We start from the raw sequence: 26,921 nt of genomic DNA, 5'->3' as shown, positions 1-26,921 counted from the left end.
TGTAGTTGTTTGTGTAGAGAGAGAGGTCGCAGGCAAGGAAATGTTGTGAGTCGGATACAGGACCCTAAATAGCTGGTGAGAGGTATGTGGTGTTCTAAAAGCATGAAAACTGTATACCTGTGAAATAAAGTGCTTTCGTATGTGTTCTTCTGTGTTTATTGTCCTGTGCATAAAGTTGCACCTTGTGTTTGAAGGTTTAAATTATTTCAGGCTTGCATGGAGGTAGACGTTTCTGAGTAACTTTTATTCATTTCTTAAAAGCCTATACTGTCAGGATGGCCGAGAGCTCTAAGGTGCTGTGTTTAGGCCACAGTCTCCTTTGGAGGCGTGGGTTCGAATCCCACTTCTGACATTCCTTTTGGAGATTTAATCTCCTTTATCAGGTTAACATCTGATGGAAGTTGCATCTGTTGGTCTTCACTTGGCACGGTATTCCGTTCTCCTCTTGTCAAGAGAGATGGGGTTTCTCATATATTTAGGTTCTATAACGTCTTGCTGACAAAGCGCAATCCTTACCAAATGAGCATAGGACCCATGTAAGAGGTCATCTGGAAGAGTCATGCTCTTGTATGCCCTGGCCAGACGGGCCCTGCAAATTTGGAAGAATGCCATGCATCTGGTAGACAACTGGACTCCAGCACACTTACAGCAATTTCCTCAGGGCTTTGATCAGGGGCTGCTTAAATTTACATACTCCACCCTATGTTGTGACTTTGAGATCCCTTGTTGAAATTGCTTTAGCCAGCCAAGAGGTGGCTATTGTCTCAATTTCAAAGCAGCTTTGAGCCGTTCAAGTGGCTGGTGAATAGCACTTTCTCTTTGTTCGCCTCAAAGTTCTAAAGAGTTCTCCATAGGTCCTGCTCTGTACAGATTGTTCAAAGATCTGTTGGAAGTGCATATAATAGGATAAATAAATTGAGGGCATTCCTTTTCAGTACCTCACCTGCATGGCTGTCTGGCCTCTGGAAGATGCTGGGAAAGCAAGTCAGGATAGCCGAGTGGTCTAAGGCGCTGCGTTCAGGTCGCAGTCTCCTCTGGAGGCGTGGTTTCAAATCCCACTTCTGACAGTCCTGTGTTTACTCTAATTATTTTCTTGAGAAATATGATCATTTCCCTCGCAGTGGCTTATAGGATTGTCTTCTTGGAAGAGTGCAGTGAGTTTTTTTCTTGCTCTAGCCACTATTGGCCTAAGGTCTGTGCATTTTTTGGTTCCTAATATCTTTCTCACCCTTTAGATGAAAAAGCAGAATGGGGTCAGGATGGCCGAGTGCTCTAAGTCGCTGCGTTAAGGCCGCAGTCTCTCCTGGAGGCGTGGGTTCGAATCCTACTTCTGACAAAACTTGAATTCCATTTTCTCTCTCAGTTCCTTTAGAATCTCAGCTAAAAATTGGCAATGTAAATAATATCTGAATAAGTACCAAACTTCAGTTTCAACTGCAAATGCATTTGCCCTATTCTATCTTTAACGTTAATGTAATATTCTTCTAGCACTCGTGGTGTTTTATATTTCTTTTGTGGGGTACTTTAAAAATCTTTTTTATGAAAGAAATGGGTTACATTAAGTCTTGTGATGTTTTAGGTTTCCAATAAGGAGGTTTTAAATTTTATGTCACGTCATTTTCAGATGCTTCATTCAAGAGATGTTTCCACTATAGAATGCAGAGCAAGGGCAAAAATACAAGTGATAGAGCGAGTGAGTGAGAAGGAGTGTTGTGGAAGGAGAGAATGAAACAAAAACAAAGTGAGTGAACGGCAGGGAGGCATAGAAGAGTAGTCTAGTAGTGAAGGAGATCTGCTTTTCCCTGCTCTTGACCTCCCACCCATCCCCAAACAACCACAAACATACCTTCTGTGCAAAGTTGGTATGCAGAATTTCACGCCTCTGTGGAAATATGGATTTTTATGATCAGTTATGTCCCCTATCTTGGACCCCAACGGTTTCATGTATAAATCACAAGTACATGTATGTTCCCTCCAGTTCCAGTTATGAAGACCCAAACACTTGTGCGTCCACCGTCAACATGTCCTCTTTCAGATCCGCCATAAATGGGCCGGATACTCTATTTCTAAGTATGAAAGGCCACCGGCTTTATATGGTTCATTTATCCCATTTTTCAGTCCAGGCGAGTAGGCCCTGATTCTGCCATTAAGCCTTTTCCTGCCTTCTGTCTCTGAAAGCTCCAGCCTGAGCTTGCATCTGTATCCATGAACTTTGTCCTATTCCCTGCGCGGCTAACGGTGCCTGACTCCAGCCTGTTGCCTGCCAAAAACTGTATTTCACCTTCGAGATTATCTGCTCCGCTCCCTATCCAATGCATTCCTGTCTAGTAGTTTAAGTAAACATTCTTCCAGCTACCGAGCAAATGGCCCGGCTTCTCTGTCTTTATGCAAGTAATTCATAGCCCTGTTACTATGGAAGATTTCTGCCCTCGCATCTAGTGTAGACACTTAGACGCTTGTACACGCACTCACAGTCAGTATAGAATAGATTTTGTTCGAAAGACCTTTCTTTTTGGATAACATAGTTCTTTAAACATAGGATGTTAGATATGATTTGGGATTAGGTTGACTTGACCCCCCAGACTTCTGTCTCCACATGTAGAGCTAAATGTCAAGTCCCCTTCACCCCCTAGTTGCACGTCAATCACACGTCATGCTGCTGCGCGCGCATCTCTGCCGAGTATTTCTGCTGACATTGCGAAATTCTTTCGTGGAACCACCCTATTGTGACATCATACCTGATGACGTTCTTTAAGTTACGCCCAGTTACACCCATTTTAGTTACGCATGTATGTTTTATCTTTGTTATCAACTGTTACGCCTCCTGCATCTGTTTCACTGTAATGCCTATTGTATAAAAATGATTACTTGTCAATAAAGTTGGTCCTTCACTTCCTGAACCTTCGTGGTGATGGAATATGGAGTCCATCAATTCAAATTGATTTTGGAATAAAGCCCGTTCCGAACCTCTAATACCACGGATTCTGCCTCTTATTTTACTGAGCTATTATTATAGATTTTCCGCATCAAATTAAGTACCGGTAATTAAATTATTTACCACATATATGGCGCCCGAATAGGGACACTTTCTCATCTCACGCGCCGGAGGTGCGTTGCAGGCCCGGTCTCCTGCCACAGATGGACGGACAACAACGCGTACCCACAGGATTTCCTGTATCTCCCTCCTGCCGAGCGGGGGTAACTGAGGCTGCGATCAACACCCAGACGAGGCGGTGAGAAGTGCGAAGTATCCCGACCAGAGCCTAGCTGAGAGAGCAAGATCCGAGGTATACAGAGGCCCACCAGTTTCCGAGGTTCCGAAGTTTCGAGTCGAGTCCAGTCCGGTTCAAGTCCAGTTCAGTTCAGTTCCGAGGCCTTCCGTTCCGAGCTACCCGGTGAGTACCATTGTCGGGGAGGCGTTCTGACGTGCACATAGTTTGTGCCGGTCAAGACGGGTTTGGGTACACAAATCCGGTCTGCACTGTTTCAGCAGTGTATCTGTACTGTTTAGCAGTATATCAAGTATGTCTAGTATATAATTCAGAATTACCTAGTTAGTGTCGAGTATTATGCTTAGTGATTAATTCCCTAAATGGCCATCATTGTTGTTCATTAAATGTTAAAATGTTAAATGTTTTAAATACGTTCTGCATATTGTGGTGTGAATGACTGTTCATTATTGTGTTTTGTTGTATTAAACGTGTTCAAAATTAGGTATCAGATCAGTTCTCAATATGCCGCTCTTTTCGAAATTAAGACAGATCAAAACTAGAAAAGGGGTACTCGAAGAAGCTGTTCCCATTCCTCCTAGGGACACTCCAGGGTACTTCATGTATCATAAACATGGCCTAGACGCCATATTATTTCTTGATTTATGGGTAGACTACACCAAGGAATTACCAGAAAGTCAGAGGTGGCCCGCAGCTGGGACCTGGGATGCAGATGGCATCATGAAAGTAGAGGAAGAATTATGGAAAAAGAAAGCTAGACAGTCACAGAAAGATGCCATTGAATTATGGCGTAAAGAATCATATAGACGTACAGAAAAAGCGCTCAGACAGGAAGAGAAAAGTAAGGAGAATTCAAATAAAGTTCGAGAAAATCTATTAATTGAAGAAGGTACTCGAGTAAAATCAGAACAAATAGACAGACAAAGAAATGCCCTTATGAATGGTATGTATCCTCTTCTGGCCGAAGGGTTACCTAAGGCTACTCCGGAGATACCAAAAGACTTGCCACCCCCATTGTTTCCGATGAAAGTACATCCCAAAGGGCATCCCAGATCCGCAGAAGATGTTTTTCTTTCCTCTTATTTAGACGACGCAGCTCCCGAGTACGCTAATACTGCGCCACATAGACCGCCTGCCGAGGGGGTTCAACGCCAAGACCCTCCTCCGTCTGTACCTCCGCAACAGCAAATTCCGACACAAGTTCCGGCAAGCACATCTGTTTCTACATCTGTATCCACACCTATGGTTGCTATATCACGTTCAACAAATCCTTTCGCACCCAGCACCCCAGGTGGTGCTACCGGAGGTACATCAAACATTTTTTCCACGCCACCCAGAGTAAATAAACTTTCCTTTCAAGAATTAGCCCACCAACGTACGCCCAAACTAGTAACTCCCGACACGCTCAAGGAACTTCTAATAGATTGTAGATATGACCCTGTGCCCGGAAAAGGGGACGAAATGCTGCTGGCATCATTACGTATCCGACGAGCTGCAATATATTTAGGGAGGCTACCAGGAATGACTACACATTTAGAAAATATATATCACTTTGTCCAGTCAGGGCGAGATTCTGAGAGTATTAACAGAGCCATGGAGTACCAAAAAGTGGAAATACAGGGGGAACTGTTACGTTTCCTCATAAACTGTGTGATCAGAAATCAAGACCGACCAGGGGTAAATCCGGAAGAAATGCAAATTCTTACCACATGGAGTCGGAATATATCAGAGGGGAGACATGATAAACGATCATGTATAGTAGCTATGAGCCGCAAGATCCGCAAGGAAGTAGAACGAATACACGAAGAAAGATTAGCAGTAGACGAGCCTGAACAAACCGAGGAGGAGGAAGAATTAGAACTGCCCACAGGACAGGTAGAAACCATGGCCTATGTAGGTAGAGGAAGATCTTGCAATAATACTAGATGCTTTACTGATCCGATACGTCCGATACGTCCAGATAATAGCAGAAAATTCCAAACTCCTATAATAAATATAAGGTCCCCCGAACATTCGTTCCAAGCCGCTGACAAATTACTTCGAGAACGAAGGGGTTATCATATACTCGATTCTATGGACGAACAAGAATTAGCCAGGTCAGCCGTTCACTGGGTTGATAGTCCCGGAAAATATGGTGATGATACACTAGCGCATACGTTTTTGAACCTCACCCCAGATGAACAGCGTTTAGCTGGTATCTATATGATTCAACAACTCCTTATATTATATAAAAGCCAACACTCCGATCCCGGTCCCTTACCTGATATATTGACTGAATTACTCACGAATAAATGGAGAGGTTCAGGTACTGAGTTAATTAGAGAAATACTAGAATCCAGAAAGCAGTACATTCTTTTTGTATGTCCCGAACATGTCTCACTACCCATCAAGGAAAGAACGACGTATTACATGGATAGACAGAATCCCTTACGCGAAGTCCACCCGATAAAAGGCGAGGACAATCAGTTTAAACGTGTATTTGTATACACACCTATATCTAAAATAGAACTATTAGAAATGAAGAAAGTGGTACCCAGTCATGACAAAGACCCAGCGGGTTTCCACCGTGAAATTAAAGATATGTTACTCATGGGAGAATATACCTACCCCGACATTATGACAATATTGAAGGTATTAATGCCTGCGGGCATTTACGAAAAACTAAAGGAAAAGGATTGGGAGGTGGGAGACCAGAAGATAGATTGGACAGCATTAGAAAACGAAGAAAAAGCTCGAGGTCCAGGTTCAGGGCTTGGGGAAAAGACCAAAACACTACCAGGTGTACTAGTACAGGTACTGCCACGTTTATTAACTACGAAAAAGGAAGACTGGGGTGCAATCTCAGCCTGTAAACAAAAACCAGATGAAGACACTAGTGATTTCTATTCCCGATTTGAAAAATGTTTTGGTATAAATAGTGGAATAAAAGCAAGTAGCGAATCGTATCCACATCTGTTTGTGACAAAATTAGTTGAAAATTCCTTGCCCCAAGTTAAGAATAGAGTATTGAAATTCGAGAGTACCTGGCAAGGTAACACTCCGTCACAAATGTTACAAATGCTACAGTACCATCACAATAGAATTAGAGAGGAACAAGAACATGAACAAAGACGCATGAAAGACACGAAAATGAAAATGCTAGTTTCCCAGACAGTTCCAGCTGACGGTCATAAAAAGGGTATGACACAGTCCAGTGTTTCAGCAGGTCCTGTGAAAGGGACGTGCAACTATTGTAAACAGCCAGGACATTATGTACACGATTGTCCAGTTTTAAAACATAATATCGCCATAGGTAACACAAAAGAAAGACCACGACCACTTAGACAGGATCAGAACCAACAAGGAGCCCCGCAGCATGCACAGTCCATGCCAGCTCCGCAACAGTCTATGCCAGCTCCACCACCGCAGCCTATTGCTGCCACACAAACAACGACACAACAGATGTACCAGACCGCACAGTATGACTATCCTGATTATCAACGATACTCATGAAACAGCCTAGAGAGGGAAGTTGGCTTACCCCTTATCGAGGTCCCTGTAGATCAAGAAGGACCTTATGTACACAGTGAACTATTAGGCCAAGATAGAAAATTTTTACTTGATACAGGGGCAAGCCGAACAACCATAAAACGTAGTGAAGTTCCAGGGGCACCCCTCTCAGGCTCACAGAATATTTCCCTTGGCTTTTCAGGAAAACCTATCATTAACGAACTATCACAGCCTCTTCCACTTACGATTGGCCCCTTGACACGAACTACAGATTTATTGCTTACTAAATCATGTCCAGAAAATCTGTTAGGTATAAAAACGTTGAAAGCTCTAGGAGCTATAATATGTTGTTCTCCGGAAGGAGTAAGATTGTTTTTACGTGATTTCAAAGGGCACTATGTGTCCTGAGACATGGATGACCGACTGCAGACTTTACCCACACATTTATGGGCACAAGGCCCTACAGATGTTGGTTGCATGAACATTACACCATATCGAGTCACACTAAAGGCAGGAGTGGTACTACCACGAATGCGACAATACAAGTTACCCTCAGATGCTGTAGTGGCTATACTGCAAATCATTGACGAGCTTATTACCCAAGGAGTGGTTGTGGAAACCGACTCCAATGTATGTAATTCACCGATAATTCCGATTCTTAAACGAACTGATCCAACAGCCCCGCCAGTATATCGATTGGTTATTGATCTGCGCGAATTAAATAAATGCATTGTACCACAATACCCCGTAGTCCCAGACATTTCTTCATTACTGACAGCCATTGATTCCGAAGCAACATTCTTTACTGTAATTGATCTCAAGAATGCCTTTTTCAGCGTCCCAATAGATCCGGAAAGCCAATACTTGTTCGGATTTAGTTTAAATGGACGAAGCTTTAAATTCACACGCGCACCTCAAGGATTCACAGAAAGCCCCAGCATCTATAGCCAAGCACTGAAACGAGAACTTGACAGTATCCACATGCCAGTCAACACTGCCCTGCTTCAATATGTCGATGATCTGCTGATCACCGCTAGAAGCGAACCTGAATGTGAAAAAGCCTCACTGACGGTTTTACAATTTTTGGCCGAAAAGGGGCACAAGGTGTCCCCTTCTAAGCTACAATTCTGTGTCCAGCGAGTTGTTTACCTTGGGCACTCGCTGTCCAAGGAGGGAAGGCAGCTTACACCAGATCGCATCCAGTTAATTGCTAACATGCCAATACCCAAGACACAAAAGGAGGTGCGGGCTTTCATAGGCCTCACTTCATATTGTAGGCAGTGGATGCCTCAGTATGCATTTCTAGCAAAACCACTCATTCAGTTGACAACGCAGGAGGCAGCCACATCGACTGTTCTCCCTTGGACTCAGGAACATACACAAGCTTTTGAAAGCCTAAAGAAAGCTTTATGTCAAGCACCTGTTTTAGCAACACCATGTTACAATAAACAGTTTACACTCTTTGTTACAGAACGCGAAGGTACTGCCTTGTCAGTACTCACACAGGAACAAGCAGGATCACACAAACCATGTGCTTATTTTTCTAGTACATTAGATCCCGTAGCTCAGGCTCTGCCTGCGTGCCTGAAATCAGTGGCAGCAACAGCTTTAGCAATCAGACAAAGCGATGCCATAGTACTAGGACACCAATTGACAGTACAAGTACCACATGCAGTAGAGGTTCTCTTGAACCGCACACAAACACAACACTTGACTATAGCAAGACTCACCGGTTACGAGTTAACATTGTTTCAACCACACATAGAAATCAGACGTTGTAGTACATTGAATCCTGCCACACTGTTACCAGTAAACGGAACAGACCCACTAGCACATGATTGTATTGAAGTTATCACTATCACGACGAAACCCAGACAAGACTTAACAGACGTCCCATTGTCAGATCCAGACCTGACATTGTATGTAGATGGGTCATGTATGAGAACAAGTACAGGAGAGCTAGTGGCTGCGTATGCAGTCACAACAGACACTGAAATCATTGAAACAAATTGCATAAATACCTCAAGCAGCAGAGCTTATCGCTCTGACACAAGCCTGTATTCAAGCCACAAGTAAAAAAGTCAACATATACACTGATTCACGTTATGCATTCGGAGTTGTACATGACTTCGGCGTGCTGTGGCGAAAGGTTATTTAACTTCTCACGGTGCCCACATTCAGCACGGACCCCTCATTCATGCCTTATTAGATGCAATACATCTACCCACTGCAATATCAATTATGAAATGTAAAGCTCATACGAAAGTTACTGATATCATTTCCCAAGGCAATGATCTAGCTGACAGAACAGCTAAACAGACTGCTCAAACTCAAACATCTGACATGACAAAGACAATAGTTCCGACACCAACATATTGCATGACGGTTAAGGATCCCGCTCTTGACGTAATTGACATACAGACACATGCTACACCAGATGAAATAAAGAAATGGACTGAATTAGGAGGGATCCAAACGGATCAAGGATGGATGACGAAGGAAAAATCTGTGTGGTTCCTTCCTGATTCAATGGTCCAAGTTATCATTAATACTGTACATAGTCCAGCGCACCTAGGAGAAAAAGCTATGCTAGACAGCATTCAACACATTTGGTTCAACAAACATTTACGAGCCGCAGCTAAACAAAAAGTTCGTACCTGTATGATCTGTTGTCAGTTTAACCCAGGTAAAAGCATTCCCGTAGAACAGGGTGGATTTCAGCCTCCTGATCACCCTTTTGAAGTCCTCCAGATGGATTATATCCAGATGGAACGATGTCGAGGATTCAAATATGTTCTTGTAGTTGTCTGTGCTCTTTCCCGTTGGACAGAGGCATACCCGGTTTCAGATTACACTGCCCCGACTACTGCCAAACAGTTAGTTCGAGAATTCTTCCCACGGTACGGTTTACCACGTGTTGTCTACTCAGATAACGGCCAGCCGTTCTCATCCGAACTAATGAAACACGTTTCACTTTTGTTAGGCTATCAGTGGAAATTTCACTGTGTCCGACACCCCGAGGCAGCAGGTCTCGTGGAACGACATAATCAAACTCTGAAAATTAGATTGGCCAAAATATGTAGAGAGAAAGGTGTCAACTGGGTAGTAGCCTTAACAGTTGCACTCTTTTACATGAGAATGGTAGCGCACTCTCGAACAGGGCTATCCCCTTATGAGGTGGTCTTTGGCAGACCACCAAATATGTGGGGGACGCCTATACCACGCAAAATAACTGATGTTGACTGTAATATGCTGACAGATTACCTGGCTTCCTTGATGTCTGCACTACAATCTTGTCGTTCACAGGTAGCTGCAGCCTTTCCCGACAACACCGAGGTGAAACCCCATGACGTAGTTGCCGGGGACCTGGTGTTAGTGAGGAACTTTGACCGGAAGTCTCAGCTGGATCCTAGGTGGAAATCGCCTCAACTAGTACTGCTCACCACGAGGACAGCCGTGAAGATCGAAGGTCGCAAAGGCTGGATACATTCAAGTCATATCAAGAAATTTCATGGATTACAATCAGATGTAAACGATACACCTCGCGTGTCTTCACCGATTGACTCAAAGCTTCCTTTGGTTGAACTGAGTAATCAGGAACAATATAAACTAAAACTAAGGTCTAACAAGTCAGACAATTTGATTGTTTAAGTCCTCTCCAAGGTGAATCGGTCGAATTTGTCTCTGACATGTATTCCCTAGACCTGAATAGAGAAAGACACCGAAAGAAGCAAATGAAACAACATGCGTACTGTAAATCACTGCGTAGTCATTGCACAGTGACGTTATTAATTTTGTTTTTCTTAAGTCTTTTAATAATCGCTGCAAGTATATTGTTGCACATATATTATCCTATTTCTAAACATGTTTACAATGTTACTGCTGAACATTCTTTTAGTGAATTACCGCCGCATGAGTTGTCCTATAGATTTGCGCTGCGCAATAACACTTTCATTAGTATGTTACATCATTCCCATCAGGCTAGCAATGCTACAAATTGTTGGATATGTGGCCGACTCCCTCCCTATCAGAATTATAAGGGAATTCTGCCTCTCTTTCCATACCCGTTCACACACAATGGCTCCTGTGGAGCATGGTTTAGTTTAATTAATTCCCTAGATTCGAATTCTGCAGTTTATCAAGACAACTGGGTATGGGGAAACCTGAACTTAGTTTTACTCAAAGTCTGCTACCCTGACAAGAAGGGACTTCCCAAAAGAACAGGAACTGATCTAGAAAATGAAGTATATGGATTAGGGAATTTCACGCTTAATCTCATGATCCTGAATGTTGAATCTGAAGCTGCACCAATTTTGCCCGCTATGTCAGTATTTCCAGTTAAAGGTGAATTATGTGTAAGAAAGAATGGTTCCATACATATGGGCCATAGTAGATGCACCACTGTAATAGAATTCAGTGATCAAGGCAAGTCTACATTTAGAGCTTCTCGCCATTCCTACTTCGTATGTGGTCAGACTGCATATATACGTTTGCCTCTAGATTGGGATGGTACCTGCTACATCGGATTCTTTTTGCCACCTGTTTTCCTAGCTCCTCCTGATTATCATAGAAATACTCATTTAGTACACAATAGAGAACGGAGAGATCTCCCAATAGTCGATTACACTGAGACAGCATGGGAAAAATACACAGATTTCAATAAAGGTCTTTTTCCCTATATAGGTACAGTTACCAATAGTAAGCTGATACGTAGAATAACCAGAACCCTTGAAGCAGTAGTGAACGAAACTATTTCCGCCTTAGGCAATTTAACAGAAGAGCAGTCTGCTATGCGGATTGTTGTGCTTCAAAATCGTCTTGTCCTTGACGTCATCCTGGCCGATAGGGGCGGAGCTTGTAGGGTCATCGGATCTAGCTGTTGCATTTTCATACCAGAAAATTCGCCATCTGTATATAAAGCCATAACTCGCCTTCATAAGATTGTAAGCCAGATACACCAGAATCCAGGCACCTGGACTTGGTCCGGTTGGTTTTGGAGTGTATTATCTACCTTTGGATGGAGGGTCCTATCCTTCCTAGGTATTGGTTTTCTCATACTATTCAGTTGCTGCTTATGCCTACAATGTGGACCAGCGATTTGTGGTCTGTGTGCCACATCGTGTATTCCACCACCAAGATTTCATTCATCCCAGAAGAAAAAAGAAGAACAAATGATGCTATATGAACAGATCAACGGATTGATGAAGATTGATATCTCTTAAGGGCAAGTAGGGGACAAGGAGGGAATGTGGAAATATGGATTTTTATGATCAGTTATGTCCCCTATCTTGGACCCCAACGGTTTCATGTATAAATCACAAGTACATGTATGTTCCCTCCAGTTCCAGTTATGAAGACGCAAACACTTGTGCGTCCACCGTCAACATGTCCTCTTTCAGATCCGCCATGAATGGGCCGGATACTCTATTTCTAAGTATGAAAGGCCACCGGCTTTATATGGTTCATTTATCCCATTTTTCAGTCCAGGCGAGTAGGCCCTGATTCTGCCATTAAGCCTTTTCCTGCCTTCTGTCTCTGAAAGCTCCAGCCTGAGCTTGCATCTGTATCCATGAACTTTGTCCTATTCCCTGCGCGGCTAACGGTGCCTGACTCCAGCCTGTTGCCTGCCAAAAACTGTATTTCACCTTCGAGATTATCTGCTCCGCTCCCTATCCAATGCATTCCTGTCTAGTAGTTTAAGTAAACATTCTTCCAGCTACCGAGCAAATGGCCCGGCTTCTCTGTCTTTATGCAAGTAATTCATAGCCCTGTTACTATGGAAGATTTCTGCCCTCGCATCTAGTGTAGACACTTAGACGCTTGTACACGCACTCACAGTCAGTATAGAATAGATTTTGTTCGAAAGACCTTTCTTTTTGGATAACATAGTTCTTTAAACATAGGATGTTAGATATGATTTGGGATTAGGTTGACTTGACCCCCCAGACTTCTGTCTCCACATGTAGAGCTAAATGTCAAGTCCCCTTCACCCTCTAGTTGCACGTCAATCACACGTCATGCTGCTGCGCGCGCATCTCTGCCGAGTATTTCTGCTGACATTGCGAAATTCTTTCGTGGAACCACCCTATTGTGACATCATACCTGATGACGTTCTTTAAGTTACGCCCAGTTACACCCATTTTAGTTACGCATGTATGTTTTATCTTTGTTATCAACTGTTACGCCTCCTGCATCTGTTTCACTGTAATGCCTATTGTATAAAAATGATTACTTGTCAATAAAGTTGGTCCTTCACTTCCTGAACCTTCGTGGTGATGGAATATGGAGTCCATCAATTCGAATTGATTTTGGAATAAAGCCCGTTCCGAACCTCTAATACCACGGATTCTGCCTCTTATTTTACTGAGCTATTATTATAGATTTTCCGCATCAAATTAAGTACCGGTAATTAAATTATTTACCACACCTCAGCAAGTGAGGGTGAGTCCCAGGCCAGGGGCTAAAGAGCAAAAGAGTGCCTGTGCTCAGACTTTCCCTGCTAGGGATAGTTTATCTGGAACAAGGCCTACTCTCTTGTATCCAGCAAGGATCTAGAAATCCTGCATGAATCTGCAAGGCACATTGGCAGCATAAATTTGCATAAACTGCCCCACCTATTGCCTTCCTACTTCCTGTGCTGTAGTTGTTTGTGTAGAGAGAGAGGTCGCAGGCAAGGAAATGTTGTGAGTCGGATACAGGACCCTAAATAGCTGGTGAGAGGTATGTGGTGTTCTAAAAGCATGAAAACTGTATACCTGTGAAATAAAGTGCTTTCGTATGTGTTCTTCTGTGTTTATTGTCCTGTGCATAAAGTTGCACCTTGTGTTTGAAGGTTTAAATTATTTCAGGCTTGCATGGAGGTAGACGTTTCTGAGTAACTTTTATTCATTTCTTAAAAGCCTATACTGTCAGGATGGCCGAGAGGTCTAAGGTGCTGTGTTTAGGACACAGTCTCCTTTGGAGGCGTGGGTTCGAATCCCACTTCTGTCATGCCTTTTGGAGATTTAATCTCCTTTATCAGGTTAACATCTGATGGAAGTTGCATCTGTTGGCCTTCACTTGCACGTTATTCCGTTCTCCTCTTGTCAAGAGAGATGGGGTTTCTCATATATTTAGGTTCTATAACGTCTTGCTGACAAAGCGCAATCCTTACCAAATGAGCATAGGACCCATGTAAGAGGTCATCTGGAAGAGTCATGCTCTTGTATGCCCTGGCCAGACGGGCCCTGCAAATTTGGAAGAATGCCATTCATCTGGTAGACAACTGGACTCCAGCACACTTACAGCAATTTCCTCAGGGCTTTGATCAGGGGCTGCTTAAATTTGCATACTCCACCCTATGTTGTGACTTTGAGATCCCTTGTTGAAATTGCTTTAGCCAGCCAAGAGGTGGCTATTGTCTCAATTTCAAAGCAGATTTCAGCCGTTCAAGTGGCTGGTAAATAGCACTTTCTCTTTGTTCGCCTCAAAGTTCTAAAGAGTTTTCCATAGGTCCTGCTCTGTACAGATTGTTGAAAGATCTGTTGGAAGTGCATATAATAGGATAAATAAATTGAGGGCATTCCTTTTCAGTACCTCACCTGCATGGCTGTCTGGCCTCTGGAAGATGCTGGGAAAGCAAGTCAGGATGGCCGAGTGGTCTAAGGCGCTGCGTTCAGGTCGCAGTCTCCTCTGGAGGCGTCGGTTCAAATCCCACTTCTGACAGTCCTGTGTTTACTCTAATTTTTTTCTTGAGAAATATGATCATTTCCCTCGCAGTGGCTTATAGGATTGTCTTCTTGGAAGAGTGCAGTGAGTTTTTTTCTTGCTCTAGCCACTATTGGCCTAAGCTCTGTGCATTTTTTGGTTCCTAATATCTTTCTCACCCTTTAGATGAAAAAGCAGCATGGGGTCAGGATGGCCGAGTGGTCTAAGGCGCTGCGTTAAGGCCGCAGTCTCTCCTGGAGGCGTGGGTTCGAATCCCACTTCTGACAAAACTTGAATTCCATTTTCTCTCTCAGTTCCTTTAGAATCTCAGCTAAAAATTGGCAATGTAAATAATATCTGAATAAGTACCAAACTTCAGTTTCAACTGCAAATGCATTTGCCCTATTCTATCTTTAACGTTAATGTAATATTCTTCTAGCACTCGTGGTGTTTTATATTTCTTTTGTGGGGTACTTTAAAAATCTTTTTTATGAAAGAAATGGGTTAAATTAAGTCTTGTGATGTTTTAGGTTTCCAATAAGGAGGATTTAAAATGTATGTCACGTCATTTTCAGATGCTTCATTCAAGAGATGTTTCCACTATAGAATGCAGAGCAAGGGCAAAAATACAAGTGATAGAGCGAGTGAGTGAGAAGGAGTGTTGTGAAAGGAGAGAATGAAACAAAGACAGAGTGAGTGAACGGCAGGAAGGCATAGAAGAGTAGTCTAGTAGTGAAGGAGACCTGCTTTTCCCTGCTCTTGACCTCCCACCCATCCCCAAACAACCACAAACATACCTTCTGTGCAAAGTTGGTATGCAGAATTTCACGCCTCAGCAAGTGAGGGTGAGTCCCAGGCCAGGGGCTAAAGAGCAAAAGAGTGCCTGTGCTCAGACTTTCCCTGCTAGGGATAGTTTATCTGGAACAAGGCCTACTCTCTTGTATCCAGCAAGGATCTAGAAATCCTGCATGAATCTGCAAGGCACATTGGCAGCATAAATTTGCATAAACTGCCCCACCTATTGCCTTCCTACTTCCTGTGCTGTAGTTGTTTGTGTAGAGAGAGAGGTCGCAGGCAAGGAAATGTTGTGAGTCGGATACAGGACCCTAAATAGCTGGTGAGAGGTATGTGGTGTTCTAAAAGCATGAAAACTGTATACCTGTGAAATAAAGTGCTTTCGTATGTGTTCTTCTGTGTTTATTGTCCTGTGCATAAAGTTGCACCTTGTGTTTGAAGGTTTAAATTATTTCAGGCTTGCATGGAGGTAGACGTTTCTGAGTAACTTTTATTCATTTCTTAAAAGCCTATACTGTCAGGATGGCCGAGAGGTCTAAGGCGCTGTGTTTAGGCCACAGTCTCCTTTGGAGGCGTGGGTTCGAATCCCACTTCTGACATGCCTTTTGGAGATTTAATCTCCTTTATCAGGTTAACATCTGATGGAAGTTGCATCTGTTGGTCTTCACTTGGCACGTTATTCCATTCTCCTCTTGTCAAGAGAGATGGGGTTTCTCATATATTTAGGTTCTATAACGTCTTGCTGACAAAGCGCAATCCTTACCAAATGAGCATAGGACCCATGTAAGAGGTCATCTGGAAGAGCCATGCTCTTGTCTGCCCTGGCCAGACGGGCCCTGTAAATTTGGAAGAATGCCATTCATCTGGTAGACAACTGGACTCCAGCACACTTACAGCAATTTCCTCAGGGCTTTGATCAGGGGCTGCTTAAATTTGCATACTCCACCCTATGTTGTGACTTTGAGATCCCTTGTTGAAATTGCTTTAGCCAGCCAAGAGGTGGCTATTGTCTCAATTTCAAAGCAGCTTTGAGCCGTTCAAGTGGCTGGTGAATAGCACTTTCTCTTTGTTCGCCTCAAAGTTCTAAAGAGTTCTCCATAGGTCCTGCTCTGTACAGATTGTTGAAAGATCTGTTGGAAGTGCATATAATAGGATAAATAAATTGAGGGCATTCCTTTTCAGTACCTCACCTGCATGGCTGTCTGGCCTCTGGAAGATGCTGGGAAAGCAAGTCAGGATGGCCGAGTGGTCTAAGGTGCTGTGTTCAGGTTGCAGTCTCCTCTGGAGGCGTGGGTTCAAATCCCACTTCTGACAGTCCTGTGTTTTTTCTCTAATTTTTTTCTTGAGAAATATGATCATTTCCCTCGCAGTGGCTTATAGGATCTTCTTCTTGGAAGAGTGCAGTGAGTTTTTTTCTTGCTCTAGCCACTATTGGCCTAAGCTCTGTGCATTTTTTGGTTCCTAATACCTTTCTCACCCTTTAGATGAAAAAGCAGCATGGGGTCAGGATGGCCGAGTGGTCTAAGGCGCTGCGTTAAGGCCGCAGTCTCTCCTGGAGGCGTGGGTTCGAATCCCACTTCTGACAAAACTTGAATTCCATTTTCTCTCTCAGTTCCTTTAGAATCTCAGCTAAAAATTGGCAATGTAGGGAGGAGCCAAGATGGCGACCGGGACGGCAGCGTAGATTCCCGGCTCCGTGAACCTCCGCATCCCGCACGGATATCCTGCATGAGATCCTTATTCTGCGCTACGAGATCGTGTTCGTAAACGAAAGTGGCAACCGATCGTGTGACCCTGAGGTTTCTGACTGCAGTACCGCCGGAGAAATCAGCGGTTGAACTTTGCGGCCCGTGCGGCCCCGAAGCCGGGACCTCGAGTGGACGCCTTGGCCGAGCGGCAGTTTAACAACAGCGGCCTGTGGTGACTGGGTGGAGGCGGTCCGCCGGAGTGGTGCTCCCCTCGGCCTGCATTTTGCTGTGGTCGCTCCCCCCTGCTGAGCGCTGCGGACCGAGGACATGCCCGGGTGTGCAATTCTCGGATTCTGTGGTGTTTGCCCCTGCCTTTGACGGTGAGCTGCCCGGACGCCGTCCCTGGTTCGCCCTGATCCTTGCGGGCTGCTCCCGGCTTTTCGCGGGAGCTGGTCCGTGGCGGAGACGACTATTGCCCGTGACCGTGCAACGGTTGAATCTGTTCCTGCCCCAGGATCCCTGTCTTCAGCGACGTGGACCTTGAGGCGTTGGTCCCGGGGTCCTGGCCCCAACACGAGTCGGGCCTTCCCAGCGGCCATTTTGTCACTATGCAGCCTACCATCCTGTCCGCTGGGACGCAGCGGGACTGGGGGTGTGTGACGGTCGGGAGTGTGGCAGAGCGATCGGAGAGAGCTGCTCTGGGGTACGGCGACCTCCTGGAGGCCCTTGGTGCCCTTCATTACTCCTTGGCTTATGGCGCCGGGGGTCCTGGGGAGGAAGCTAGATGGTGTGGTATCAGCGTTGGGACAGTGGCGGCATGCTGGTCCACAAGTACACAGTGGCTTTCCACACTGCACACAGGAGGAAGATGTTGCGGCCCCCCCCGCGATTAGTGTACAGCCGGACACTCCGGACAGTATGCTACCGTGTGGTCGGCTAACTGTGGGCTTGATCTGCTCCGGAGGTATTGGACCTGAGCGGAAGATGGTGGCCTTGTCCCGTGCGCGGTCTCCGGCGGCCCAGGGACGATTCCAGCAACGTGTGTCTCATTTGACTGCTTCAGCCTGTCTGGACCTTGTGTGCAGTGCAGATCCTGGGGCAGCACTGGAAAAGACGCCCCCCCATGAAGCGGTCCGTGCTGATGCTCAGAGACTTCCACCCCACCTGTGTGCGTCGCTTCCCGACTGTTTTTGGACACTCCTGTACCTTGGGACATCGGACATGGTGCTGGGTCGAGGGGCCGGCATGGGCAGCATCGCAAAGAGCGGTCAAGGCTGAGGCTGATCCTTCGGGAGTGGTCACCTAGTAGACAGGCGGACTCATGGTTGCGTGCTCTCATGGTTATTCGCATAGTTGGTGCATAATGCTCCCCACTCCCCCCCTCCTTTTTTGATATGATCAACTTGGTGCTGCTAATTGTTTGCTGTGGGGAGACTTCACCGTGCGGGAGGGAGAAGCCGGGGGTATGTTTTGATGGCCCTCCTCCAGTTTATTACATTCCTTCCGCCCCCCCGTCTGGGGGGGCTCTTTCTTACTCCTTTTTTCCCTGTCTCTTCTATATTTCGGGTCTAGTTCCGGGGCGACAGGCACACTGCTGGGGGGTGGGGCCATACTCATTCGCAGAGGTGCAGGCTGGGGGGATGGGGGAGGGGACTCTTTAGTCTTTATCTCTGTTTCCATGGCCTCCTTTTTCTTCTCTGTTTCCTTTTGCTTGTTTTTCTGGGATCAGCGCGGTACACCTCTCTTATTGTGAATCGTTTGCTCTTAATGTGTGCCACAGTTTCCGGGGGGTTCGCTGGGCTTTAGGTACGGGGACCTGTAGGCGCAACTATCTTTGATATTTCTCCCCATCCGTACTTTCCCGTGTCTGCGCCATTGATTCAATGTATTGCTGCTTGCTGCTTACGTCTCTTATCCTTGTCCCTTCTCGCTGTTGGGAAACTGTTTGGCACCTGATCCTACTGTTTTGCTTTATTATAAAATGAAAAACCCTTTCTCTTCTGGTGTCCTACCTGAGCGGCTCATTGGCCGGACTATACTGTATTGTAGACTTTGCTCTCCGAGGTGCCGCCTGTGTTTACATGTGCTTTTATTGTTCTGATTGCTTAGCGGCCGGCCCCGGGGGGTTGTAGGCCCATACGTGTAAATGATTGAAACGTCAATAAAGGTTTTTCAAAAAAAAAAAAAAAAAAATTGGCAATGTAAATAATATCTGAATAAGTACCAAACTTCAGTTTCAACTGCAAATGCATTTGCCCTATTCTATCTTTAACGTTAATGTAATATTCTTCTAGCACTCGTGGTGTTTTATATTTCTTTTGTGGGGTACTTTAAAAATCTTTTTTATGAAAGAAATGGGTTACATTAAGTCTTGTGATGTTTTAGGTTTCCAATAAGGAGGTTTTAAATTTTATGTCACGTCATTTTCAGATGCTTCATTCAAGAGATGTTTCCACTATAGAATGCAGAGCAAGGGCAAAAATACAAGTGATAGAGCGAGTGAGTGAGAAGGAGTGTTGTGGAAGGAGAGAATGAAACAAAGACAGAGTGAGTGAACGGCAGGGAGGCATAGAAGAGTAGTCTAGTAGTGAAGGAGACCTGCTTTTCCCTGCTCTTGACCTCCCACCCATCCCCAAACAACCACAAACATACCTTCTGTGCAAAGTTGGTATGTAGAATTTAACGCCTCAGCAAGTGAGGGTGAGTCCCAGGCCAGGGGCTAAAGAGCAAAAGAGTGCCTGTGCTCAGACTTTCCCTGCTAGGGATAGTTTATCTGGAACAAGGCCTACTCTCTTGTATCCAGCAAGGATCTAGAAATCCTGCATGAATCTGCAAGGCACATTGGCAGCATAAATTTGCATAAACTGCCCCACCTATTGCCTTCCTACTTCCTGTGCTGTAGTTGTTTGTGTAGAGAGAGAGGTCGCAGGCAAGGAAATGTTGTGAGTCGGATACAGGACCCTAAATAGCTGGTGAGAGGTATGTGGTGTTCTAAAAGCATGAAAACTGTATACCTGTGAAATAAAGTGCTTTCGTATGTGTTCTTCTGTGTTTATTGTCCTGTGCATAAAGTTGCACCTTGTGTTTGAAGGTTTAAATTATTTCAGGCTTGCATGGAGGTAGACGTTTCTGAGTAACTTTTATTCATTTCTTAAAAGCCTATACTGTCAGGATGGCCGAGAGGTCTAAGGCGCTGTGTTTAGGCCACAGTCTCCTTTGGAGGCGTGGGTTCGAATCCCACTTCTGACATTCCTTTTGGAGATTTAATCTCCTTTATCAGGTTAACATCTGATGGAAGTTGCATCTGTTGGTCTTCACTTGGCACGTTATTCCGTTCTCCTCTTGTCAAGAGAGATGGGGTTTCTCATATATTTAGGTTCTATAACGTCTTGCTGACAAAGCGCAATCCTTACCAAATGAGCATAGGACCCATGTAAGAGGTCATCTGGAAGAGCCATGCTCTTGTCTGCCCTGGCCAGACGGGCCCTGTAAATTTGGAAGAATGCCATTCATCTGGTAGACAACTGGACTCCAGCACACTTACAGCAATTTCCTCAGGGCTTTGATCAGGGGCTGCTTAAATTTGCATACTCCACCCTATGTTGTGACTTTGAGATCCCTTGTTGAAATTGCTTTAGCCAGCCAAGAGGTGGCTATTGTCTCAATTTCAAAGCAGCTTTGAGCCGTTCAAGTGGCTGGTGAATAGCACTTTCTCTTTGTTCGCCTCAAAGTTCTAAAGAGTTCTCCATAGGTCCTGCTCTGTACAGATTGTTGAAAGATCTGTTGGAAGTGCATATAATAGGATAAATAAATTGAGGGCATTCCTTTTCAGTACCTCACCTGCATGGCTGTCTGGCCTCTGGAAGATGCTGGGAAAGCAAGTCAGGATGGCCGAGTGGTCTAAGGTGCTGCGTTCAGGTCGCAGTCTCCTCTGGAGGCGTGGGTTCAAATCCCACTTCTGACAGTCCTGTGTTTTTTCTCTAATTTTTTTCTTGAGAAATATGATCATTTCCCTCGCAGTGGCTTATAGGATTGTCTTCTTGGAAGAGTGCAGTGAGTTTTTTTCTTGCTCTAGCCACTATTGGCCTAAGCTCTGTGCATTTTTTGGTTCCTAATATCTTTCTCACCCTTTAGATGAAAAAGCAGCATGGGGTCAGGATGGCCGAGTGGTCTAAGGCGCTGCGTTAAGGCCGCAGTCTCTCCTGGAGGCGTGGGTTCGAATCCCACTTCTGACAAAACTTGAATTCCATTTTCTCTCTCAGTTCCTTTAGAATCTCAGCTAAAAATTGGCAATGTAAATAATATCTGAAGAAGTACCAAACTTCAGTTTCAACTGCAAATGCATTTGCCCTATTCTATCTTTAACGTTAATGTAATATTCTTCTAGCACTCGTGGTGTTTTATATTTCTTTTGTGGGGTACTTTAAAAATCTTTTTTAGGAAAGAAATGGGTTACATTAAGTCTTGTGATGTTTTAGGTTTCCAATAAGGAGGTTTTAAATTTTATGTCACGTCATTTTCAGATGCTTCATTCAAGAGATGTTTCCACTATAGAATGCAGAGCAAGGGCAAAAATACAAGTGATAGAGCGAGTGAGTGAGAAGGAGTGTTGTGGAAGGAGAGAATGAAACAAAGACAGAGTGAGTGAACGGCAGGGAGGCATAGAAGAGTAGTCTAGTAGTGAAGGAGACCTGCTTTTCCCTGCTCTTGACCTCCCACCCATCCCCCAAACAACCACAAACATACCTTCTGTGCAAAGTTGGTATGCAGAATTTCACGCCTCAGCAAGTGAGGGTGAGTCCCAGGCCAGGGGCTAAAGAGCAAAAGAGTGCCTGTGCTCAGACTTTCCCTGCTAGGGATAGTTTATCTGGAACAAGGCCTACTCTCTTGTATCCAGCAAGGATCTAGAAATCCTGCATGAATCTGCAAGGCACATTGGCAGCATAAATTTGCATAAACTGCCCCACCTATTGCCTTCCTACTTCCTGTGCTGTAGTTGTTTGTGTAGAGAGAGAGGTCGCAGGCAAGGAAATGTTGTGAGTCGGATACAGGACCCTAAATAGCTGGTGAGAGGTATGTGGTGTTCTAAAAGCATGAAAACTGTGTACCTGTGAAATAAAGTGCTTTCGTATGTGTTCTTCTGTGTTTATTGTCCTGTGCATAAAGTTGCACCTTGTGTTTGAAGGTTTAAATTATTTCAGGCTTGCATGGAGGTAGACGTTTCTGAGTAACTTTTATTCATTTCTTAAAAGCCTATACTGTCAGGATGGCCGAGAGGTCTAAGGCGCTGTGTTTAGGCCACAGTCTCCTTTGGAGGCGTGGGTTCGAATCCCACTTCTGACATGCCTTTTGGAGATTTAATCTCCTTTATCAGGTTAACATCTGATGGAAGTTGCATCTGTTGGTCTTCACTTGGCACGTTATTCCGTTCTCCTCTTGTCAAGAGAGATGGGGTTTCTCATATATTTAGGTTCTATAACGTCTTGCTGACAAAGCGCAATCCTTACCAAATGAGCATAGGACCCATGTAAGAGGTCATCTGGAAGAGTCATGCTCTTGTATGCCCTGGCCAGACGGGCCCTGCAAATTTGGAAGAATGCCATTCATCTGGTAGACAACTGGACTCCAGCACACTTACAGCAATTTCCTCAGGGCTTTGATCAGGGGCTGCTTAAATTTGCATACTCCACCCTATGTTGTGACTTTGAGATCCCTTGTTGAAATTGCTTTAGCCAGCCAAGAGGTGGCTATTGTCTCAATTTCAAAGCAGCTTTGAGCCGTTCAAGTGGCTGGTGAATAGCACTTTCTCTTTGTTCGCCTCAAAGTTCTAAAGAGTTCTCCATAGGTCCTGCTCTGTACAGATTGTTCAAAGATCTGTTGGAAGTGCATATAATAGGATAAATAAATTGAGGGCATTCCTTTTCAGTACCTCACCTGCATGGCTGTCTGGCCTCTGGAAGATGCTGGGAAAGCAAGTCAGGATGGCCGAGTGGTCTAAGGCGCTGCGTTCAGGTCGCAGTCTCCTCTGGAGGCGTGGGTTCAAATCCCACTTCTGACAGTCCTGTGTTTACTCTAATTTTTTTCTTGAGAAATATGATCATTTCCCTCGCAGTGGCTTATAGGATTGTCTTCTTGGAAGAGTGCAGTGAGTTTTTTTCTTGCTCTAGCCACTATTGGCCTAAGCTCTGTGCATTTTTTGGTTCCTAATATCTTTCTCACCCTTTAGATGAAAAAGCAGCATGGGATCAGGATGGCCGAGTGGTCTAAGGCGCTGCGTTAAGGCCGCAGTCTCTCCTGGAGGCGTGGGTTCGAATCCCACTTCTGACAAAACTTGAATTCCATTTTCTCTCTCAGTTCCTTTAGAATCTCAGCTAAAAATTGGCAATGTAAATAATATCTGAATAAGTACCAAACTTCAGTTTCAACTGCAAATGCATTTGCCCTATTCTATCTTTAACGTTAATGTAATATTCTTCTAGCACTCGTGGTGTTTTATATTTCTTTTGTGGGGTACTTTAAAAATCTTTTTTATGAAAGAAATGGGTTACATTAAGTCTTGTGATGTTTTAGGTTTCCAATAAGGAGGTTTTAAATTTTATGTCACGTCATTTTCAGATGCTTCATTCAAGAGATGTTTCCACTATAGAATGCAGAGCAAGGGCAAAAATACAAGTGATAGAGCGAGTGAGTGAGAAGGAGTGTTGTGGAAGGAGAGAATGAAACAAAGACAGAGTGAGTGAACGGCAGGGAGGCATAGAAGAGTAGTCTAGTAGTGAAGGAGAACTGCTTTTCCCTGCTCTTGACCTCCCACCCATCCCCAAACAACCACAAACATACCTTCTGTGCAAAGTTGGTATGTAGAATTTCACGCCTCAGCAAGTGAGGGTGAGTCCCAGGCCAGGGGCTAAAGAGCAAAAGAGTGCCTGTGCTCAGACTTTCCCTGCTAGGGATAGTTTATCTGGAACAAGGCCTACTCTCTTGTATCCAGCAAGGATCTAGAAATCCTGCATGAATCTGCAAGGCACATTGGCAGCATAAATTTGCATAAACTGCCCCACCTATTGCCTTCCTACTTCCTGTGCTGTAGTTGTTTGTGTAGAGAGAGAGGTCGCAGGCAAGGAAATGTTGTGAGTCGGATACAGGACCCTAAATAGCTGGTGAGAGGTATGTGGTGTTCTAAAAGCATGAAAACTGTATACCTGTGAAATAAAGTGCTTTCGTATGTGTTCTTCTGTGTTTATTGTCCTGTGCATAAAGTTGCACCTTGTGTTTGAAGGTTTAAATTATTTCAGGCTTGCATGGAGGTAGACGTTTCTGAGTAACTTTTATTCATTTCTTAAAAGCCTATACTGTCAGGATGGCTGAGAGGTCTAAGGCGCTGTGTTTAGGCCACAGTCTCCTTTGGCGGTGTGGGTTCGAATCCCACTTCTGACATGCGTTTTGGAGATTTATTCTCCTTTGTCAGGTTAACATCTGATGGAAGTTGCATCTGTTGGTCTTCACCTGGCACGTTATTCCGTTCTCCTCTTGTCAAGAGAGATGGGGTTTCTCATATATTTAGGTTCTATAACGTCTTGCTGACAAAGCGCAATCCTTACCAAATGAGCATAGGACCCATGTAAGAGGTCATCTGGAAGAGTCATGCTCTTGTATGCCCTGGCCAGACGGGCCCTGCAAATTTGGCAGAATGCCATGCATCTGGTAGACAACTGGACTCCAGCACACTTACAGCAATTTCCTTAGGGCTTTGATCAGGGGCTGCTTACATTTGCATACTCCACCCTATGTTGTGACTTTGAGATCCCTTGTTGAAATTGCTTTAGCCAGCCAAGAGGTGGCTATTGTCTCAATTTCAAAGCAGCTTTGAGCCGTTCAAGTGGCTAGTGTATAGCACTTTCTCTTTGTTCGCCTCAAAGTTCTAAAGAGTTCTCCATAGGTCCTGCTCTGTACAGATTGTTCAAAGATCTGTTGGAAGTGCATATAATAGGATAAATAAATTGAGGGCATTCCTTTTCAGTACCTCACCTGCATGGCTGTCTGGCCTCTGGCAGATGCTGGGAAAGCCAGTCAGGAGGGCCGAGTGGTCTAAGGCGCTGCGTTCAGGTCGCAGTCTCCTCTGGAGGCGTGGGTTCAAATCCCACTTCTGACAGTCCTGTGTTTACTCTAATTTTTTTCTTGAGAAATATGATCATTTCCCCTCGCAGTGGCTTATAGGATTGTCTTCTTGGAAGAGTGCAGTGAGTTTTTTCTTGCTCTAGCCACTATTGGCCTAAGCTCTGTGCATTTTTTGGTTCCTAATATCTTTCTCACCCTTTCGATGAAAAAGCAGCATGGGGTCAGGATGGCCGAGTGGTCTAAGGCGCTGCGTTAAGGCCGCAGTCTCTCCTGGAGGCGTGGGTTCGAATCCCACTTCTGACAAAACTTGAATTCCATTTTCTCTCTCAGTTCCTTTAGAATCTCAGCTAAAAATTGGCAATGTAAATAATATCTGAATAAGTACCAAACTTTAGTTTCAACTGCAAATGCATTTGCCCTATTCTATCTTTAACGTTAATGTAATATTCTTCTAGCACTCGTGGTGTTTTATATTTCTTTTGTGGGGTACTTTAAAAATCTTTTTTATGAAAGAAATGGGTTACATTAAGTCTTGTGATGTTTTAGGTTTCCAATAAGGAGGTTTTAAATTTTATGTCACGTCATTTTCAGATGCTTCATTCAAGAGATGTTTCCACTCTAGAATGCAGAGCAAGGGCAAAAATACAAGTGATAGAGCGAGTGAGTGAGAAGGAGTGTTGTGGAAGGAGAGAATGAAACAAAGACAGAGTGAGTGAATGGCAGGGAGGCATAGAAGAGTAGTCTAGTAGTGAAGGAGACCTGCTTTTCCCTGCTCTTGACCTCCCACCCATCCCCAAACAACCACAAACATACCTTCTGTGCAAAGTTGGTATGCAGAATTTCACGCCTCAGCAAGTGAGGGTGAGTCCCAGGCCAGGGGCTAAAGAGCAAAAGAGTGCCTGTGCTCAGACTTTCCCTGCTAGGGATAGTTTATCTGGAACAAGGCCTACTCTCTTGTATCCAGCAAGGATCTAGAAATCCTGCATGAATCTGCAAGGCACATTGGCAGCATAAATTTGCATAAACTGCCCCACCTATTGCCTTCCTACTTCCTGTGCTGTAGTTGTTTGTGTAGAGAGAGAGGTCGCAGGCAAGGAAATGTTGTGAGTCGGATACAGGACCCTAAATAGCTGGTGAGAGGTATGTGGTGTTCTAAAAGCATGAAAACTGTATACCTTTGAAATAAAGTGCTTTCATATGTGTTCTTCTGTGTTTATTGTCCTGTGCATAAAGTTGCACCTTGTGTTTGAAGGTTTAAATTATTTCAGGCTTGCATGGAGGTAGACGTTTCTGAGTAACTTTTATTCATTTCTTAAAAGCCTATACTGTCAGGATGGCCGAGAGGTCTAAGGCGCTGTGTTTAGGCCACAGTCTCCTTTGGAGGCGTGGGTTCGAATCCCACTTCTGACATGCCTTTTGGAGATTTAATCTCCTTTATCAGGTTAACATCTGATGGAAGTTGCATCTGTTGGTCTTCACTTGGCACGTTATTCCGTTCTCCTCTTGTCAAGAGAGATGGGGTTTCTCATATATTTAGGTTCTATAACGTCTTGCTGACAAAGCGCAATCCTTACCAAATGAGCATAGGACCCATGTAAGAGGTCATCTGGAAGAGTCATGCTCTTGTATGCCCTGGCCAGACGGGCCCTGCAAATTTGGAAGAATGCCATTCATCTGGTAGACAACTGGACTCCAGCACACTTACAGCAATTTCCTCAGGGCTTTGATCAGGGGCTGCTTAAATTTGCATACTCCACCCTATGTTGTGACTTTGAGATCCCTTGTTGAAATTGCTTTAGCCAGCCAAGAGGTGGCTATTGTCTCAATTTCAAAGCAGCTTTGAGCCGTTCAAGTGGCTGGTGAATAGCACTTTCTCTTTGTTCGCCTCAAAGTTCTAAAGAGTTCTCCATAGGTCCTG

The 26,921-nt window shown here is 44.5% G+C and overlaps 11 non-coding genes across 11 annotated transcripts; all 11 read left to right on the top strand.

The window, feature by feature from the left end:
* The first annotated feature begins 14,609 nt into the window (after positions 1-14,609).
* On the top strand, positions 14,610-14,692 carry TRNAL-AAG (transfer RNA leucine (anticodon AAG)). Its single transcript has one exon. It is a non-coding gene; the product is annotated as a tRNA-Leu (tRNA).
* Positions 14,693-15,716: 1,024 nt separating this feature from the next.
* Positions 15,717-15,799, top strand: TRNAL-UAG (transfer RNA leucine (anticodon UAG)). Its single transcript has one exon. It is a non-coding gene; the product is annotated as a tRNA-Leu (tRNA).
* A 903-nt stretch (positions 15,800-16,702) lies between these two features.
* TRNAL-AAG (transfer RNA leucine (anticodon AAG)) lies at positions 16,703-16,785 on the top strand. The gene has a single exon. It is a non-coding gene; the product is annotated as a tRNA-Leu (tRNA).
* Positions 16,786-20,054: 3,269 nt separating this feature from the next.
* Positions 20,055-20,137, top strand: TRNAL-UAG (transfer RNA leucine (anticodon UAG)). Its single transcript has one exon. It is a non-coding gene; the product is annotated as a tRNA-Leu (tRNA).
* Positions 20,138-20,769: 632 nt separating this feature from the next.
* On the top strand, positions 20,770-20,852 carry TRNAL-CAG (transfer RNA leucine (anticodon CAG)). Its single transcript has one exon. It is a non-coding gene; the product is annotated as a tRNA-Leu (tRNA).
* Positions 20,853-21,040: 188 nt separating this feature from the next.
* On the top strand, positions 21,041-21,123 carry TRNAL-AAG (transfer RNA leucine (anticodon AAG)). The gene has a single exon. It is a non-coding gene; the product is annotated as a tRNA-Leu (tRNA).
* A 1,025-nt stretch (positions 21,124-22,148) lies between these two features.
* Positions 22,149-22,231, top strand: TRNAL-UAG (transfer RNA leucine (anticodon UAG)). Its single transcript has one exon. It is a non-coding gene; the product is annotated as a tRNA-Leu (tRNA).
* A 632-nt stretch (positions 22,232-22,863) lies between these two features.
* TRNAL-CAG (transfer RNA leucine (anticodon CAG)) lies at positions 22,864-22,946 on the top strand. Its single transcript has one exon. It is a non-coding gene; the product is annotated as a tRNA-Leu (tRNA).
* A 186-nt stretch (positions 22,947-23,132) lies between these two features.
* On the top strand, positions 23,133-23,215 carry TRNAL-AAG (transfer RNA leucine (anticodon AAG)). The gene has a single exon. It is a non-coding gene; the product is annotated as a tRNA-Leu (tRNA).
* Positions 23,216-25,223: 2,008 nt separating this feature from the next.
* On the top strand, positions 25,224-25,306 carry TRNAL-AAG (transfer RNA leucine (anticodon AAG)). Its single transcript has one exon. It is a non-coding gene; the product is annotated as a tRNA-Leu (tRNA).
* A 1,024-nt stretch (positions 25,307-26,330) lies between these two features.
* On the top strand, positions 26,331-26,413 carry TRNAL-UAG (transfer RNA leucine (anticodon UAG)). The gene has a single exon. It is a non-coding gene; the product is annotated as a tRNA-Leu (tRNA).
* Positions 26,414-26,921: the final 508 nt, after the last annotated feature.

Source organism: Triturus cristatus, chromosome 6 (assembly GCF_964204655.1).
Source record: "Triturus cristatus chromosome 6, aTriCri1.1, whole genome shotgun sequence".
NCBI classification, from domain to species: domain Eukaryota; kingdom Metazoa; phylum Chordata; class Amphibia; order Caudata; family Salamandridae; genus Triturus; species Triturus cristatus.
This window is presented reverse-complemented; position numbering and strand designations above follow the sequence as displayed.